At 39.5% G+C, this 18819-nt stretch overlaps 1 protein-coding gene across 3 annotated transcripts in view; it reads left to right on the forward strand.

Annotated features, from left to right (window-relative positions):
* Nucleotides 1-18819, forward strand: part of PARVA (parvin alpha) — a 68982-nt gene that overhangs the window by 20716 nt on the left and 29447 nt on the right. The window contains exon 1 of one of the 3 annotated variants that reach the window (XM_030484051.1): nucleotides 4294-4390. The exons of 1 other annotated variant lie outside the window; for it this stretch is intronic. The gene's annotated coding sequence lies outside the window, so the exon portion shown is untranslated. Of the gene's footprint in view, nucleotides 1-4293; nucleotides 4391-14853; nucleotides 14909-18819 lie in introns of those variants that run through there. One more of the 3 variants, XM_030484052.1, reaches the window with a different exon arrangement.

Genomic DNA, 18819 nt, shown 5'->3' on the forward strand with positions numbered 1-18819 from the left:
GTGCAAGAGATGATGACCATATGGGAGTGAGAATGAGCAACAAGGTGCAATCACTGCTTTTGAGCAGTGGCCAGGACACAGCTTCCTGCGTTAGGTTTGGATATTTAATTATTGTGTGCCTCAGTTTCCAGATACGTGAAATGGAGCAGTGACAGGGATTCGAGAGACCGTTTGAGCTTTCTAGATGAAAAATGTTAAGGGTTATTAAGTGTGAATGTGGTGAAAGGCTTAGCAGACAGGTGTGTCTTAAAGAAATGGTTTGAAATCCAGTAATTTAGTTCTAGGTTTAATTGAAAGTTGTAATCCCAGCAATTGCTGCCAATGTCTTCTAGGATTTAAATCTAACACACTGAAGCGTGTAATTTAAGGCTTTACAGAACAGTGTTAGTGCATATACGCTTATCACTCAGCACGTGTTAGTATTATTCCTGTGGAATGCTCTTAATTAAAATCCAGCGGTTGCGTACAGTGCATTTGATGCTTACTATCATTAGTGCTTGGTAAGCAGAAAAGTAAATTTAAAATAAAATATTTTTTCTCAGAGGTACAATATAATTGGCAGACACTTTTGAAAATGATGTTCCCATTAACATACAGGGAGATTCAACAAGAGATTCCTTGTTGATCGAACGATTTCTGTTTTCCTTTTCCAAATCCTAACACTAGCTTTAGTATAAGGAAAGGGGCTTTAAGTTGGTACACGAGAAAACAGGATGCTTTTGCAGCAGAAGAGCCACTAGGACATGTCTAGTTTACACATTGTTCTCTGACATCTCATACTTAAAAGCTCCATGTGTTTTGGAGGAGTTACACCCAGCAAATCTCTTGATAAAGTGGAGATGATTCTTCCCTTCGCCCCCCCCCCCCCCCCCGAGGGGAGGCACACACACAGAAATAAGTGTTTTGTGATATAACACTGCTTCTTTCTAAAACTGCATGTTGGGGTTGATTTTTTTGGCTGGTGTATAGTTGGTGCTCAGCAGATAGGGTTAATTGTTTCAGTGTGAGCAACCAAAGTTTTAAATATGAATTCTAACTTTTTGACCACATTAATCACAAAGCTGCCTGACCTATCTTGCTTACTGTAACACTGCTGCTTCTTTTTAATTGGTGAGTCAGGAGCACATATTAAATACAGTTTCTTTAAAAAATAAAAAAAAGCCCTGCTAGCATTTTAAACGGATTTCGTAAGCTAAGAATTTAGCATATGTGTGCAGTGGGCTTATGATATAATAGCTTCAATGAAAATTTGATCAAAATTAGAGTAGACTTTGAAAAAGGGTTGTGGGCGCATGTTTCTGGGAGTGGCTGGAAGAATTTACTGTAGGGGAAGGTTCAGTCATGTGTGCGTTCTACCTAGAGACCAGATAGGGTGATGTTTCTCGTTAAAGCAAGATGCAGAATTTAAAGCAAGGAACCAGTGAATATGAAAATTAGTTTTTTGTGTTTACCCAAAAAGAAAACATCCAACTATGCTCTAATTAATTTTCTTTGCTTTGCCTTCCAAATATATTTTTAGAAATTAAATAAAAAGCATTAAAGTATTTCAACAAACCAGTTGGTTGTTTTTGGGTTTTTTTAATGCCACTAAAACTTCTTTGGAGAAAAAACTCACTTCTTGAGGACCAAAATCCTGCCCTCTGTTACAGCCAGCACTGATGGGGCTGCAGAGCTGTTTAACCCACTCTGTGCACAGTGATCACAGAGTTAGAGCTGAGAGAAGGCTGAACAAAGACCGATGACAAGATTTAATTGTCTGTTTTCTGTTCAAAACCAAGTGTGTTTTGAAGTCCATAGCCTTTTAAATGTCTAAGAGTATTTAAGTCCTGTATGTTGGTGGAGCTGTTTTGCTTCACGGCACGGTGCGTGCTGCCGCCTTGTATTTCAGAGCGCTTCACAAGACTGCAGTGAACTCTTCCAGTGCCATCCATGGGCTGCAATTCCCCCATCGTGGGAGGGAAACTGAGGCACAGAGCCGTGGTCTGACTCGTGGTGTGTGGTGTATAGCCAGCTTAAATGCTTCCTCTGCTCTTTGGACTTTCTGCATCACTGTTTTCTCCCTACTGGCTTGCCCTCCTGCTGGTTATTTTGTGCCTACGTTGCTGTAGCAGAGACCAGTCACTTGTTAATTTATCTAACAGATAAGAAATCGTGGGTACAATTAACAAAAGCCTTCTTTGGTTGCATTCACCCTTACCCCTCCCCCCCATTTTCTTCTAATTCGTGGTGACCCTTCTTTGACTTTTATTACCTTTTAAGAAGTGGCAGGACCAGGCTGTTAAGTTAAAGTGAATTATGAAATACTTAACCCTCTTGTCTCCCTTCAGAAGCACCAGCCCCACGCAGCAGTTACACACAGAGGCTTCTCGTGGAAAATTTGAGAGGGCTTTTTTATGTAGAAAAATGTGACGTGTGTTTGTCTCCAGCCTGGATCGTGGCATGTGTAAGATACAAGGGGATAGAACCAGAAAATTAATTTCCTTGCGCTCCGAATCCCTTGTGTCTCCAGGAGCTCTTAGTTTTACCATTTTAAAAATGCATTTTGGATAAAAAATTACACTGCAGGGCTCCACACTTTATTCAAGGAGTTAAAAGTCTGGAGCTGTGCTTGATGAGCCAGATGGTCTTTAACAGTAACATTGTTCATATTGTTTAGATTATCCTGTTGCAAGTACAGTGCCTCGTTTACCTTTTATGGAAGAAAGTGTGGAAAATTGACCACAGATGTAAGTAACCAAGAATGATGGCTGAGGCAATTCTTACCAGGCCTCCCTCTCTAACAGGCCTGATCCTGCAGATAAAAATAAATAGAGAAATGTGAGGCAGCATGAGAAATATCTAGTGTTACCTATTTAAGTGTTTAATTTGAGCTCTGTGAGCTACTAAAAATCTTTATTTTCTTAGACTGAGATTTCTTCATATTGAACTGGTTTCAGTCTCTCAGTGTAGGCAGCCTGAATGTAGATTTTTATCCAGGTACTAAATAGCACATCGTTATATATTTTTTCCATCCTGGTTGAAAAAAGGGGGGTGGTAGGAAGCCAACTACACTGACCTCAAACACAGTTTATGGTCCAAAAATCTTCATGAGAAGATTGATACTCATTTTGTGCTGTAATGAGAAAGCGCAAACTCCCCACTAATATTGATTTGATTGGTGTCAGAAGCAAAGGCTGTACCAAATTAATTAGAGGTAGCTCATTGTTACTCCTAATAATGGACTGCTGAGTTTGTGAAGCATCTTGTAAGACAGTTCCAGATGGAAATAAACTTTTTTAGACAGGTATCTCTTTTGTGCAGTATCTGGAATTGGAAGGCTCGGTGCTTAAACAGAACAAAGAGAAAATGCTGCAAATGAAAGGAATAAAGCCCTGTTTTATAAAGTCCTTTTTGTCTCCTATCACTTTTCTTTCTCTCCCTCATTTCTTTCCTCTTATTAGGAGCTGCTGTCAAACTGCATTTACTTATGGCAAGCGGTTCCCTTCGGAGCTCCTAAGCTGATACCACTGCATTTGCATGCAGGTGCTACTGTGGTGGAACACAGCCTCTCTCCTGCCCTTTTCCCCCTGCCCTGGCAAAGCAAAGAGAGCTGTAATTATAAACCAACAGGTTTACTGTGTGAGGGCCCAGAAACTGGAAATCTGTTTGTTCATCAACATGGGTTAGCTGGTTGGTACTTTTTAACAAGGTGGTAGATTTCTTTGACTGTTAAAGGCAACATCTTCCCTTTATTACACTAAGCCTTGACTATCCAGTAAATAATTTTCTTTTGTCTGTGCAGTGCTTTTAAACTTAATTCTGACAGCATTGGTTCCTAGAAACATAGGCTATCAGATTCTTGTTCTAATATTGTGAAGACTTTTTAAGAGATTGTCAGGAAAAAGTGTTCTGCAGGAATCACAGAAAGTTGGAGATTATGCTGAGAACTATGCATTCTAGGATGTAATGTAACATCAGTAGTTAACATGGGAAACAGAGGTCTAAGGCAAAGTTCAGACAGTCAATTTAAGGTGACTCTAAGTGGGACAAGAGAGAATTAATAGTCCTTTTCCTATTTTTAATACCTGAATTCAAAGTGTGATAAATTGGATTGGCAGCTTTGAGCACTGTTTTTCATCATTTAACTTCTGGTTCTGCTCCCTGCAGGATCTGGAAAACAAGATCTATTGGACCTACCAGCTCTGGCCCTGTGCCTGCAGTTGTAGGGTGAAGGAGGGGGAAGCCAGGAAAGCACAGGTGGAGAGGAAGTGGCGGCAGCAGCACCAGAGTGGGAGAGTGAAAAGGTCACAACAAACAAGGGCCTTGGAGGGGATGGACGAGGTCACAGGAGTGTTTTGGAGGTGACCAACTTGAATCGGGATGAAATGTGTGAGAGGAGAGTGATGCTCTGGTGAGTGGGTGAAGCTTAGACAAGGTGAAGGGCTAATGCTGAAATGGACTAAGCCTGTGTCTGGGAGCCAGCAGCCCTTCCGCCCTAATTCTGGTTCTGTTCTGAGGCTGCATGCAAATTCTCTTTTTCTGTCTGTTCTCTTATCCCTAAAATAGTGATAATGACCATCATTATCTGCATCAAACTGGTGTCATGAGGCTTAAAGTGCCACTGTAATTCTTAAACAGCAGAGATGTATTGACCTTCGGTTGTGCCCGCAGTCGGTAAATGCTTACCTCAGTGGCAAATTAAAGTTTTGCTTTCTTTTCCTATTAACACTGCAGAGCAATCACAGCTATGGAAAAGGGTTTGAACACCATCCTGGCTACTACAATAGACTTCTTAACTACACTTGGGCTGCACAAGCAACAAAGGGCAGGATTTGCCTGACGTGCCCTGTGGTACTAATGAAAATGGAAACATATGAAGAAAACCAGAAGCTTTCAGGTCCCTGGTTGTATCTGGAGGTCTAACAGAGAAACTAGGATTAACTTGTTCGCAGATGTAACATTTTGCAGCAGAGTTCTAAAACGGATCCAAATCTGTCAGAGATCAGGTTTTATGCTTGAGCTGATCATTCAGCAGGGGAGCCTCACCTGCTTTTTAACTCATTCAGACTAGAAATAAATACTAAGATCAATTAAAGTTTGTTTCTTTCAGAAAATATATTTAAAGCAAGGTTTTCCAAGGATGAACACAGATTTCCATCTAGATTGAGCTGCCAATGTATGGTTCAGCCTGGAGAAGAGAAGGCTGCGTGGAGACCTCATAGCAGCCTTCCAGTACCTGAAGGGGCCCTATAAGGATGCTGGGGAGGGACTCTTCATCAGGGACTGTAGTGGTAGGACAAGGGGTAACGGGTTCAAACTTAAACAGGGGAAGTTTAGATTAGATATAAGGAAGAAGTTCTTTACAGTGAGGGTGGTGAGGCACTGGAATGGGTTGCCCAGGGAGGTTGTGGATGCTCCATCCCTGGCGGTGTTCAAGGCCAGGTTGGACAGAGCCTCGGGCGACATGGTTTAGTGCGAGGTGTCCCTGCCCATGGCAGGGGGGTTGGAACTAGATGATCTTAAGGTCCTTTCCAACCCTAACTATTCTATGATTCTATGATTCACAAGACCTCAAAGATTGTCCATGAGGTAAAGCAGAACGATTCATCACTGTTAGTACTCTCTAGAGAAATAAAATGGAGATGTTCTCCATTACCTGGCAGGACCAGTTGAAGAGAGCACGCAGGAAGCACAACAGTGCCACACAATACAGTCAAAACTCTGATGTGTGAGATACTTTGCTTCTGCTGTTGTAAAATATCCTTCAGAGGCATGTGCTGAAGATACAGAACCCTATAGAATTTAACTGTGGAGATAGATTTGTACACTTTTACTCAATGAAGGAATTATTTGTTAAATTTTACAGGAAGAAGAAAAAGAGTACTTAATTAGATGCAGCTAACCAATACAGTAATTTGTAACTTGGTCCCTAGAGGGTAAAGTCAACTTACCTATATCTAGATCTGCATTGTGGTTCTTAAAGGCCTGCATCGCAAAGGAAACAAATCAAGTCAGTGAGATCTTCCTTGTAATCTTTCAAGTGTTGCAATACAGGTCAAATAGACCATAGAAAATACAGGTTAGTGGACCCACTAACAACTAATAATGTTTAGAGAAACTGAAAAATAGCCTCTTCTGCTGCCTCTCTTCAAAGCAGACTATGAATTCAAGTAGAGCCCTTTAAGACATGCAGGGAAGTGTTAGGTCACCTAGATACTGACCATCAGATTGCTCCTTGGATGGGCCATGTGCTTTGAACCCTGGCGTTACCATTTCTGGGATTAAAATCCAGATCCCAAAGATGAAGAAATATGTACCAGGTTTACACAGTGGGCTGTAGAGTTACCTTTTATCTCACCATTCCAGAGTGTGCCCACATAATAGAAGTGCTGTAAACTCTTGGAAATGGGCTGTCCAGTTCACTGAAGCTGTCGTGCAATTATGTAGCAGCCTACAGAGGTCCAGAAATAATTCTGTTTGGTTTGGAGTTGCCTTAAGTGGGAGTTAGTCACTGGTTCTGATCAGCAGGATGGCAGAAAAACAGTAACGTGTATACTAATGATTTTATCTGAAAAAATAATTGAAAGTTAGGTTACTGAATGTGGAATCAGAAATAGTCTGTGTGCATGAAGAGTGAGAGAGATCTCCTTTTTTCCTGGTGCCTGTGTGGTATTTTGACTTGTTGCTCTTTATCTGTTTATAAACGTAGGACTCCAGGAGTGAAGCCGTGCTGCAGAGGGATAGAGAGAGTGCTTTCTCAGCAGGATATGAACCCTAGGCTCTAACAAGCATTACTTGATTTGTAGAACAGAAAAAGGTCTTGTCATGAACAGCACTGTATAAATATTAGATACTTTTATTTTTAAAGTGGTGTACTCTACTACTTGTTTCTGACAGATATGCTGGGAATTTCCTTTTTTACAAACAATGCCTGTCTTGGTAGAAGCCTGTTTCCATGACTAAAACTGATGAGAGCATCAACCTAGTATGGTTCCAGGAATAACCTACACATCAGCTATAATCTGCCAAGAACACAGAGACTGGTTATTGAGATGAATGGTTTTGGTTAATATGCACCACAAAGTAGGAAAAAAGATGCCTATACATTTTAGTTCATAGATAATTATCAAGAAATTGTGTATGGAGAAAAATAATGTATGGTTGGGGAATAGAAATATAAGCCTTGAACTTCCTGTCCTGAAAATATAAATCACTGCAAGTTTTAAAACACTTGCATGACTCATATGCAGAGGTCATAGACCAAATTTGCTGATGGAGGCAGGATGAAACAAATTCGGCTGCATTTTTAGGATATTTTTCCTGCTGCTCTTAGCTTTTTATTTACCCAAAGTAATACATTTTTCCAGAGAAGTGTAACAGCTCCAACATATGGAACTGCTATCCAGTTCACTGCTTAGGTGCAAAACTGCATGGGAACAGTGGTGTGTCAATAAATAGCATACTGCATGTCAGGGAAAGTAGTCTCTCAGGAACCATATTGCCAGCTTGGCAGTATTCTAGAAAAGGAGATTGCAAGATGGAATTGGTATATAGTACAGTTTAGTGAATAGGGCCCAGACCTAAAGGAAATCCAACTCCAGTAACATGAAGACTAAATGGAAGGCAGAGAGAAACAAGAAAGAGACTTGTTAATGCACAAGTCTATAGATCAAGGGGTCTTTCTCCTTACTCTAGTACAAACTTTGGGCCAATTTTGGACATCTTTGTAAATGAGTATGCCCTAGTTTATCACCTGAGAAACAGTATCACAATATGAGTAAGCTACTTGGTAACCAATTGTGATGCCTTTACTCTTGCTGAGTAGTATTTTTGTGCCACAAGAGAAGTCAGCAGGAGTTATCATTTTGGTCTGATCTGCATGCTAGTTTTACGCTGCTGAGAGTCTGCTGACTTTGAGGTTGTTTCTGTATTTTCAGTAGCATTGCTGATGTTTAGATTTTGATCCAGCATAACTTAGAAAAGAGAGAAATTCCTGCAATCAGTTTAAAACGTCAGCGCATAACAAGTCAACAAGCGTGGCTCCAGGTGAAAGTTTTAGACCAGAGTGTGACTTTTAATGGCAGGGAATAAGACTTGCTTGTTGGGAGAGAGAGGCTATATTATGGAGTGTTCCAAATGATCTGATTTTGTGTGCATGTACAGTTGTATTAAATATTTTGTTTATGATATAAGACATTAAAAAGTGTGTGTATTTGTGGGTATAACAGCATTCTCTTTCTCCTGTGAGTTTGGAGAAAAAGGTAATGGGCCTGTCTGCGCTTAGTAACACTTGGACTTTGCAAGGTGCAAATAATAGTAGCATACTGGGGGAGATGTCATCTCTCAGGATCTTGTCAACATGTTTGTAGCCACTTGTCAGCTATATTATAGGTGAACTAAGTCATGTCAATAGTATTTTTTTTTTTTTGCCATCAGCCTAATTTTTTGCATTTGCCACGTAGATCTAGTTGGAATTGCCCATTTTGAATGACATATGTCATTATTCACCTGTGTTATTTGGGAAGGACACAGTTTGATAATTTGCACATCTAAAAATATAACTGGTATCTACCTCCTCCCTTTGCATTACACAGGCTGTTTGGAATTCATTTCTGAATGGGAAGGGGAGGTTAAGTGTCACTCATACCCGCAAAGCCACCCCTGAAATCCCAGATGCCAGCCTCGTCTCATCGTTCTGAGAACTGGGGAAGGCACGAAGGCAGTTTGGAGACACCTTTTTCTGCAGTGCTGTTATACACCTAAAATTTCTTGGAAACTGAGCATTTTATTTGACTTCCAGTTTGTATTACTCTTGTTTCTGCTTATGTATAATATACAAGCTCTATCTTCTCATCTTTCATTTATGTGGTTCCTGGCATTTTAAATTCAGGTAGATTAGATTTAGACTTTTTGTAATGAATCTGCATCATTTTGTGTTCTGCATACTCCTGAAATAGCCTGGGGGAACCTGATAGACACGATTTTTATGTATCATTTAGAGACATAAGAAAGCATCTGATTGGTTTTGTCTTTCTTTTGTTAGTTCTTTCCTATAATTCTAATCATCATGTTATTGTAGCATTACACTATTGAGGAAAGAATGATTTCTCAAAGGCAGGATGCTTGCCATTTTTAGAAATGGTGGTACTTAAAGGAAAATGGCTTGGAGGTCTTTACAGCAGATCTTCTCCTGCTGATTCTAGTGGTAGCTCAGATCATAGTTTGCAAGGTAGAAATATGTCTGACGTATTTCACCAACAGTAAGTTTAATCCATTTCTGGTGTCATTTCCTGACTTCAGCAGAACATAACATGGGTAGGGTGCTTCTGTGTAGCACTGAGCTGCTGAAGAGCAGTTTGTGCAAAGGCACAAATGGATACTGATACTGCAGTGCATTGCATATGGCAAAGGAGAAGGACTGATGAGATTTGGCAATGTTTATTACTGTGGTGGTGAGATGCTTGGAGTCTTCTACATGGCTTCCAGATCTCTGTCACTTTTGCACAGAGCAGAGTGAAGGGAACAGAAGCATTAAGGACCTGTAATTTTCCAATTGAAATCAATCAGTGTAAACACTAAGGCAAATTCTCCTCTGATATCAGTCACTGTTCTTCTGCTGGCTCTAGTAAAGCTGTGCCCATTTGCAGTAGCTGAGAATTAGGCTGTTGCTCCCCTCCCAACCTTTCTGATGACTTAACACAATTTTTTAAGCATAAAAGTCTTGTTTCAGGTCTGGATTGTTGGCTTATATGTTTAAATTGGAGGCATGTCAGTCCTCATGTAATCAACACTTTGAAGAAGACCCATGAATGAGGTTAGGTAAAAATGCATTTTTTTTCCTACTACTCTCTGGATTTTCTCAGAACCTAGATAATTTTATCCCATTTGCATCAAACATGCAGGTAACTTTAGAATCCTGCATCTGTATTTTTTCTAGGGAAGCAAAATAAAATTACAAATGACAGTAATTGACATTACATGCTTTAATTAAATTTCCTCCTCTGTGAACTAAAACCTTTTAACCAAGTATTGCAGTGCTATTTCTGTATTTATTTGTTACATGGGTTAATGTGCTATGTGGCAGATACGGTATTTATCCATTTTCACAAATTAAGCTATCAGTGTCATGTTGCCTTTGAATTGTTTCCTGTATTGATGGCCAAAATGGCTTGAAAAAGACTTTAGTCCTCCCTGGCTATACTTCTGTTTTCACAAAGCTAAAAATTGTGGGGTTGAAAGTGAGCCCTTAGGAACAGTTGGGAAAGTCTGGGTCCAAAGCATCTTACCAATGTGCTGTTTTGCTGGTTTTTTCCTGCAGTGATCTCTGCCAAGAGAAGGAGGAAGTGCACAGGCTTTTTGAATGATGGTTTTGTTGTTGTTGTTGTTAGATTACAGGAATTAGAAATTAAGTCCCACTTGAATTTGTGTTTGTGGCAAGTGGAAATGGATTACAGAGAGTACGATTAGAAATTCCTCTACTTGGTCCCCAAGCTATACCCTTCAGACCTGCTGTTGTCAACTTCTTGCCATGTTACGCCCTCTGAGAAAGCAGCTCTGCTTTAGCTAATTTGTAGCTTTCTTACTCTACTGTAACTACACCTATTAGAAATGTACCTGGACATGATCCTTTGGCTGTAGGTACAAAAACTCACCATAAAAAACCCACCAACTTTCTTTTCATTCACTACTTTTTATAAAATAGTGGTTTTCTGCATGCAGAAAAGTGCCACTTTATAGTCACTTACAAAATAGGTTGATTTGACGATGTAGGTTCCTCTGGCGTCAGACTCTGAATTTTCTTAACTATCTTCAGCGCATCCTCCTTGATGTTTCGAGTGGAGCGTGGTTTTCCTTTAGCTGTACTTACCTCCCAAACAGGATTGCCTTAATAAATATCTGGGACACTTGTGGTTCTACTCAGAAATTAAGAAAAGGCAAGCTTGGTACAGAATGGCCAGCTCAGTGTTGTCCTGTAACTGAATACTGTTATTGAGCAGTTCCGCGATCCAGTTTCTCAGTTCCAAAAAGCAATGGGGCTCCAGAAGTCGGAATGGAGAGCCCCATTACTACTTGTGAGTACAGTATGAAATGGGACTGTTGGTAGAGGACCGCTGCTCTTAGAAGTAACTCAGTAGCTGCAGACCAACGTGTATCAGAGATCCCTTAGAACTGGCGAAGAATGCGGTTTCAGGACAGTTATGGGAACTCTGTGTCTTTTTCCGCAAGGAATCCCATCTGATCTGAAACCTGAGGGAGGAATGTTGTGTAGCACGGCTGAATAACCCTAAACAATAAATACCTCTCAGTTCTCTGTGCTTGCCTTTTGGCACTTGTATTTTAAATGAAGTTCAGTTGGAAACTAGACACTTTCCATGACTTAGAAATGAGCCAGGGATGTGTCACTTCCCTCATCCTGCTCCAAGTTGAAACAGACACTTAAACATTTTATAGCTTCTGAAAAGTTGTAGTCTGTAGAAAACTTCATAGCTATTTGATTTTTAGCCTGAGTAAGTAATTGCTTTAGATTATCTTTTCATTACTGTCCCTCTTTGGAAGGACCCAGAGCCCATAAAACTAGTTAATTTCTTACCAGTAGTTTATTATTCTTTTGATGGCTCATACCTCTACTTTCCTCTGCTTTTTAGGTTTTTACATGCTTTTGCCTGTTTTAGGCTTAATCCTCATTCCGTGTGAGTTTTGCTTAATTACTGCAGTAGGGAAGTATTTCTAGAGAAAGGAGTACTGTAGTCAAGACTTGAATTTGGTAACATCACATGTGCATCTCAATTCTGGCAACAGGATTCAAGGATTCTGTAGCTCTCGTTGACCAGCCTTTTGTTTCACACCAGGGGAAAAAAAACCCAACCAAAAAAGAAGGAAATTTCGCTTCCAATATTGCCATGTCTGTGCTTTACACCTTTCCTATGCTGTGAGGGGAATTGTGACTTTATTCAGTTGTATGGAGAAAAGGTACAAGTTACCTGCAACAGGAACAGACTGTGATTGGTAAAAACATGTGCTTTACAGTTGCTGTTTGAGTGTTTTATATGACTGATAACAAAAGCACACAGTCAAAACTACATTCCAGCATTCAAAATGCAACTTACCAAGCTGCAAAAAGCAGATTTAGTTTCTTTTGCAGATGGTCTATGAGTCTCATGTGGCATCATATTAAATTATATAGGCAGTCAGTCACTTGTTCTGAAGCGATGCTCTGAGCCGAGAGTTGTGATGTGCTTGGACCATTCTGTTGGAAAACAGACTCTAAAGCTAATACAGCTTCTCTGAAGAGCAGCAGCAAAGCGGCCTGCAGAGCAACAGGGGGCTTCAGACACCTTACAGACTGCAGTTCTCCCTGGGATGCACTATGAGGGTGGCCCAGCGACCCTATGATGGGCTGTGGAGCATTTTGCCCTAAAGGTAGGAGACTAGACTGACTCAGTTATTTTTCATCGTTGTTTCTGTGATACTTCAGGAGTATTGTTTTCTGACCTTGTATTCTTAGAATGGTAGTTATTTTTGTTCTGTGATAATTTGAAGATAAGAATGGGAGGTTGTTTTCTTCTTCCCTTTGTCAGACTTGTTTTTCCTGGGTAAAAGAGGAAGAATATACAATAGTTTGTTAATTTTGAGAGCTACTCCTTGGAAGTATTTCTGCAATATGAGATAGAATTAGCTTTTCTCATCCTAGTGGTATTTCGTGAGAGTTTGTGCTTTCTATTAACTTCAGTTTGGTACAAATTCAGTCCTTTAGTAGTACTGGATCTAGTGTGAAAATAGTGATTTTTATGATTTGAATTTCCACTCAGGGTAAATTGTCATCTGTAGTCAAAAGCATGCTTGAGATAGCAATTTTCTAATGGGCTATGTATGATGCAGTAGGTACGTTTTAATATTCATGCTTATTAAAATGAAAATTTTGTAGTACTAAACACCTCCTAATAGGAATATTAACATAAACTCATTTATGACATCAACAGCTGAAGGCTGCAGATTATTTCTGGGAAACTTTGAATGTGTTAGTACTATGAAGTAAAACCCATTTAAGGTTATTTACTTGAATGATTCAATTGCAATTTTTGGTGTGTTCACCTGCAAAGCAGCAAATACAGCCGCAGCTGCTATTGGTATGAATGTTTTGCATGCTGGAATTGATATAATGGTAATGACAGCAACCCATGAAATGGATTTAACAGGTAGGAGTTTACACAGTGGTGTTTCCTATGTCTTACAGCATTTGACAGGTGGTAGCAAGTGCTGCTCCAAGCTTACAGCTTGTCGGAGATCTCTTGGAAAAGAGTTGCAGTGCATGTGCAGTTCAGAGCTGTGGATTTACCGTTACACTGATGGTGCTTACATTGCTTGCAACTTGTTTCCTGATAAGAAACATGTGAACACCGTAATCAGATGAACAGTTCAGTAAGGTAATTTTTTTGAGACAGGGCATTTGTAAGTTGGAGCAGCTGTCTGAGTTTTTAAGGAAATGAGCAAAGTCAGGAATGCGCAGGAGGGTACCAGGCAGTGCCTGTGAAGAGCAAGGCACAAGGCTGGGTGAAAAATCATTACTACTGGTTATATGAAAAGAAGGGTGTTCTCTTAGCTATGATAATGGGTTTGGGAAACAAAAGGTACGGGAATTCCTGTCCATTCTATGTCAGGCTAAGTGTAACATTATAGACTGTATTTTTAAGTGCCTAGCTTCTGTTTTGCAAGTGCAATTTGTGTCTTTAGAAAAGAAACATGTAAATGTATCCTTTAATTTTGAAGTACGTCACTTTCTATGCTGCAGAATGGGGATAATGCTATTTTCTTCTGTTGGTGGGAAGTTAAATGAATTAATTCCGATTAAGGGATTTGAGAACGTAGACTGGAAAGTGTTGATTTATTTCCTGTGTAAAATGAGAACTAACTCTGCTTTCCTAAGCCGAGCATAGTTTCCAGTTTGTGCTACCAAAGTCCTATCTTGCATCATCATCTTACACTTCTGTGCAAATGTGTTTTAGGAGAATACCACAGCCATGCTATTGATCACACTGTGATTTATGACAGCTGACCAAAGTCCTCCCTCTACTCAGGGATTGCCACAGCCCTAATATATTCCTCTCAGTCCCTGAAATGACCCTTCATGCTGTATGGCTGGTAAGAACAGGAGGGCTTCCATCCATCAGATGTGCATCTTGGTGAGTGATGCACACTCGTGAAATAAGGATGGTGAAACAAGTTTACCTTTTCTGTAGTCTTTTCTCTAACAGTCCAAGCCTGAAGTTTTTCTGCTGTCAAATGCTCATTAACCTGTACACTAGTCAAGAGAACCCTCCAAAGGGTAGTGTACTCTTCAGTGTGATAAATGATGTATTTCTGCCATTTTAATGTTTCATTTTGCTGCCCTCACCAAATCCAGCCCGTTCGCTTTAAGAATATAGGTGAGTTTCTGCTGGTCCAGCAAAAGCCACAGCCTAGTTTTACCACGTTGAAGGCCTGTATAGATCCCAATTCCCAAATTAGATCCTGATTCTCTCCGTGACAAGAAACTTAAATTCCGTAGGTCACGCTGCAGAGACTTTTAGAAACCATCTGTTAGGCACAAACACTATAAAGTAGCAAGAAATCGGAAATCTTTAAAATGGAGGGGAAAAAAGAATTAGATACAGCAAGCCAATTCTCATTTGTTGTACTGAATCTGAGAACCATGGTTAGATGCTCGGCATTGGTGCAGAAGGTAGCAAAGCATCAACTGCAAACTACTAGTTATGCAAGTAGATAATGCATCTGCATATTTGTATCCATTATTATCTTAATTTCTGCAGATCACTCTTCTTTTTGTTTGCTGCTTGTCCAGCACCCTGGTATCACCCTCAAATTTTATCTTGGTTGACTTTAGTACCAAAGAAAGATCTTCAAGCATGAGCAGCTCTCAGAAGATGTTGAAGTGGTTTCTATTTTTCCTTCGGGGATGTAGAAACACTTGGTCATTTACTACAAATATTTTGATCCTTTGTTACAAAGTCATTCATTGAAGATGACCAGATGCTTACATTAAAACACAAGTAGCTCCAAGAAGTACAGTTTGAAAATAGTGGCCATGTGTGATACATAAACCAATTTGCAGTCCCTGAAAAAGAACTGTAACTTTCCAGTAAATGTAGTAATTTTTCTAATTCTTCCAAGAAATAGTAGTCATGTAGGGTATTGAGATGCAGTGGGTCTGACACTTAATTTTTTCTCCTTCAAAACCAGGGTTTATATACACAAGAAGAAAAAAGCAAGAAATTCAGGAAATCCTCAGCTTGCTACTAGTATGCCCTCACATTCCTAAGAACTATTTTTGGATTTTCTCTTAGGAATAGCTAGAACTTGTTGAGCTGGGAAAGACTTCTTGGAACAGATCTTTGGTTTTGTCTTTTCTGCATGAGCGCCCCTTGTTGATGTTGGAATAGCTACTATTAGCTGGCTGGTGGTGATTCAGAGAACGAGGCGAGTCAGTCATAAAATCAGCTTCTCCACTCCACAATATTTGGAAAAAACTATTGCAGCAAGCTGATGAGCATATAGAATGAACTTGCTTCTACTTGCTTTAGGTTAGGACTACACCAGGAAGTCTGTCTGACTCTCTTCTGGATTTTGCTACCTGCAGGTTTGTTATAATTTGTGAAATATTGGTGAGGAGGATACAAACATTCTCTCTTCTGTCTCCATATAGCCCCAGAGCACTCCACGTAGTTCTGAGATACCTCAATAGATCTCTCTAAATATCTCAGTGAATTGGAAATCTTAGCTGTCAAAGGATTTGTTTCAGTAAGATATTTTGCATTTAAGGATACCATGTGCAGGCCATTTAACAATCTCTAGGTGTCTGTTGCACAGAGACCCTACCAACGTGTCTGAGGCTGTTTGAGGAGTTTTTAGGCTGGAATCAGATTCAGTGCAGCACATTTTGATAAGGACTTGAAATGGTCACAGCATTTCTTATATGCATGATTTGTTCTTCAGTGGGGGAAAAAAAAACCAGTTTCATTTGAGTGCCTGTCTGTATTTGTTCCCAACACTGGTTTTGTGTTTTGGGGAGTTTTAGTGATATTTTAAACACTCCTGTAGGGTGACAGGCTTTTCAAAACATCTGCAGATACTGCTTATGTATTTTGAAAGATGTGTTGAGAGAATGTGTTGAAGGAATGAATGGAATGACTGGCATCTGTGTTAGCTTGACACTGCACCGCTTGCTACCTCTTAGAAACTACAGGAAAATTCTGAGAAAGAACCTTCATCCCAAATTAAATGTGAAAGCATGTATAGCTTACTGAAGCTACTTGTGACACGGCAAAGAAAATCACATGCACTCTTTAAAAGGATTGAGTTTGCTCCCTGTTTTGTTGTTTTTTACCTACTCGGACCAGGCATCTGTCAGTCTATGGAGTATTTTTTTTCCCTGCTAATTGTAAAAAAGAAAGGAACAGCAAGCTAGTCACTGCAGTACTTTGGAGCAGTTTTAGTCTTTAGAAAAAGTGCAAGGCAATAAGCATTTAATTTGTATTGCATACATGAAAATTAAATTATGGCATTTCTGCCATTCTTTTTGTGAGTGGCATTTCACCCGTTCCTTTTGCGTGTATGGCATGTTTGGTTTAATGGAGAAATGAGAAAAGAAAATAGATTCTTTTTTGGAGAATGGGTACTAATGCAGTAACATTAAAGGCAGGCACATTGTTGTCAGCCAGTTTGCATATTTATTTACTTTTACAATGGTTGGCTTGGAGTCAGCAGTTAATGGAATGAGAATGATGTTCCTGTACAGATCATTTCCTGAGAAACATTTTCAATTACAAACATATCTCTGCTTTTCTTTCCTCATTTGTTATGTCTTGGAGAATAAATGGGGAGTAGCATTTACAACTTAAGGTTTATGTTCTGAAGACAATTTTAACAATCATCCCCACATAAAAAGGCCCCTTTGTAGTTGCAGACATATGTTTATGATGTTTTGTGCTGTGAATATCAAATTTCTGGTGGACACTGTGTCACACTCTGCAAACTTGTAAACATCTATAAATCCATTGGATCATTTTAGTACCATGTGTAATGCAGATTTATTGTCTTTTGTGTGGATTTCTTTTGTTTTGGAGTTGAAGCTGAGCTGCCAGAATCCATATTGGATAAATTATGTATTCAAGAAAATTAGACCATTTTAGATTAATATTTTCTTTTCCCTTTGTGGACTTATAAGATGCACACACACAAGCATTAGAAAATAACAATTGGATGGATGGCCCAGAAAGCAATTGCATAAGTTTGCTTGACTGAATAGTATCATTCTGTAAAAACTTAAACTAGGACTTTTTGAAAATGCTTTTGCTGATTGGTTTTTTTCTCTCATTCTCTGGCTATCTCAGGTGATTTGAATCTTTTCATATTCGCTAGTACAAATTCAGAATTACTCCACTGGAATTATGTTGGGGTGTAAAACTAGAGTATGTGAGGGGGAATAGAATGAAAGTGAGCTGGTATAAACCAGCATAAATCCACTGAAATCTGTGAGGATACAGTCATTGACGCTCAAGTCTGCACCACAGATATCAAGTCAGTGGGAGCAGTAAAGCTGCTCTGGTGCACAAGTAGTTACAGAGGCAAGCCAGCAAGGTCGTAAGCATTTATGAGAAATTTGCACCCAGTGAAGAGAATATGAAACCAAAACCAATTCATCTGCATTTGGCTCAACTCGAATTAAGTGAACATCTCTGTCTGCTACAAGAGCAGTAAATACATTTCTTATTGAAAACCAGCATTTTTCTAAACTGGCTGTTTAGAAAATTCCTGGCTACAAATATCAATGTATGTAGCATAAGCATGCATGTTTGAATGTGGGTGTATATACCAATATCCAGTGTTACTCTGGCAATATGATGTCTGCAGCTAGCCTCCCAAGCTGTGCTTGTTGCAGGGAAGAATAGCTTAAAGTATGGCACATAAAGCTACTGTCTACCATAGAAGTTTACAGCATCAGGTAGTTTGTCGTTTGACTTTTTTTAGGAAGCTTAAACTCCTGGAGTCTTGTGAATGTCAACAAATCTCAGCTTCCACCAAAAAAACCCAAATCAAACCAAACCACCACAAAACCACACACTTCCCTCTCTCCCCCAACCTCCCTTGAGGCCAAAACAAAGTATCTGCAGCCTTAAAAATGGCAGAGATGACCTTGAATGGAAAACCCTTATGTGAAGAATAAAAGACAGTTAAAGAACTGCAGAAGCATGTATGTATATATTTATGTAGGTGTAGATGCATGTATTTTAATCTTTTGGTTTTGAAAGATTGAGGTTAGAAGCATTGTGTCACTATGGTCCTCCAGTATTAGGGTTTGGTTCTAGTTAATCATCGCAGACTTTCAGAATCGATCTGTTAGTGTTGTAGCGCTTGAGTAATTCTAGTTTTGTAAGTAAGGAATCAATTATATGGAAAGACATGGCTGTAGCACTCAAAAGAGACCATTTAACACTACATCTTGCTGTATTTATTTTGTGATTCTTTGGATAGATATGCTAAAATACGTCTAAACCACAGAGAATGCTTTGGGTGATACAGCATTTCTGAGCTCAGTTAAATAATTAGATGTGTTTTATTCAAATCAGAATAACATTAAGCCCTGAATACTAAGCAGGGCAGCAAAAAGCCTTCAGCACAGAAAATAAACAAGTAAAAAACCCAAATGAAACTGTCTGCTAAATACAATGTGGAGCAACCGGCTGCATGTACTAGAGGAATTAAGCCAATTTAAACCGTATGGGCAGTACTCCACTTTCAGATGTGCTTGGCGTCCAATGGTTTCAATGGCAGTTGGATGCACGC

Source organism: Strigops habroptila, chromosome 4 (genome assembly GCF_004027225.2).
Source record: "Strigops habroptila isolate Jane chromosome 4, bStrHab1.2.pri, whole genome shotgun sequence".
In the NCBI taxonomy this organism is placed as follows: domain Eukaryota; kingdom Metazoa; phylum Chordata; class Aves; order Psittaciformes; family Psittacidae; genus Strigops; species Strigops habroptila.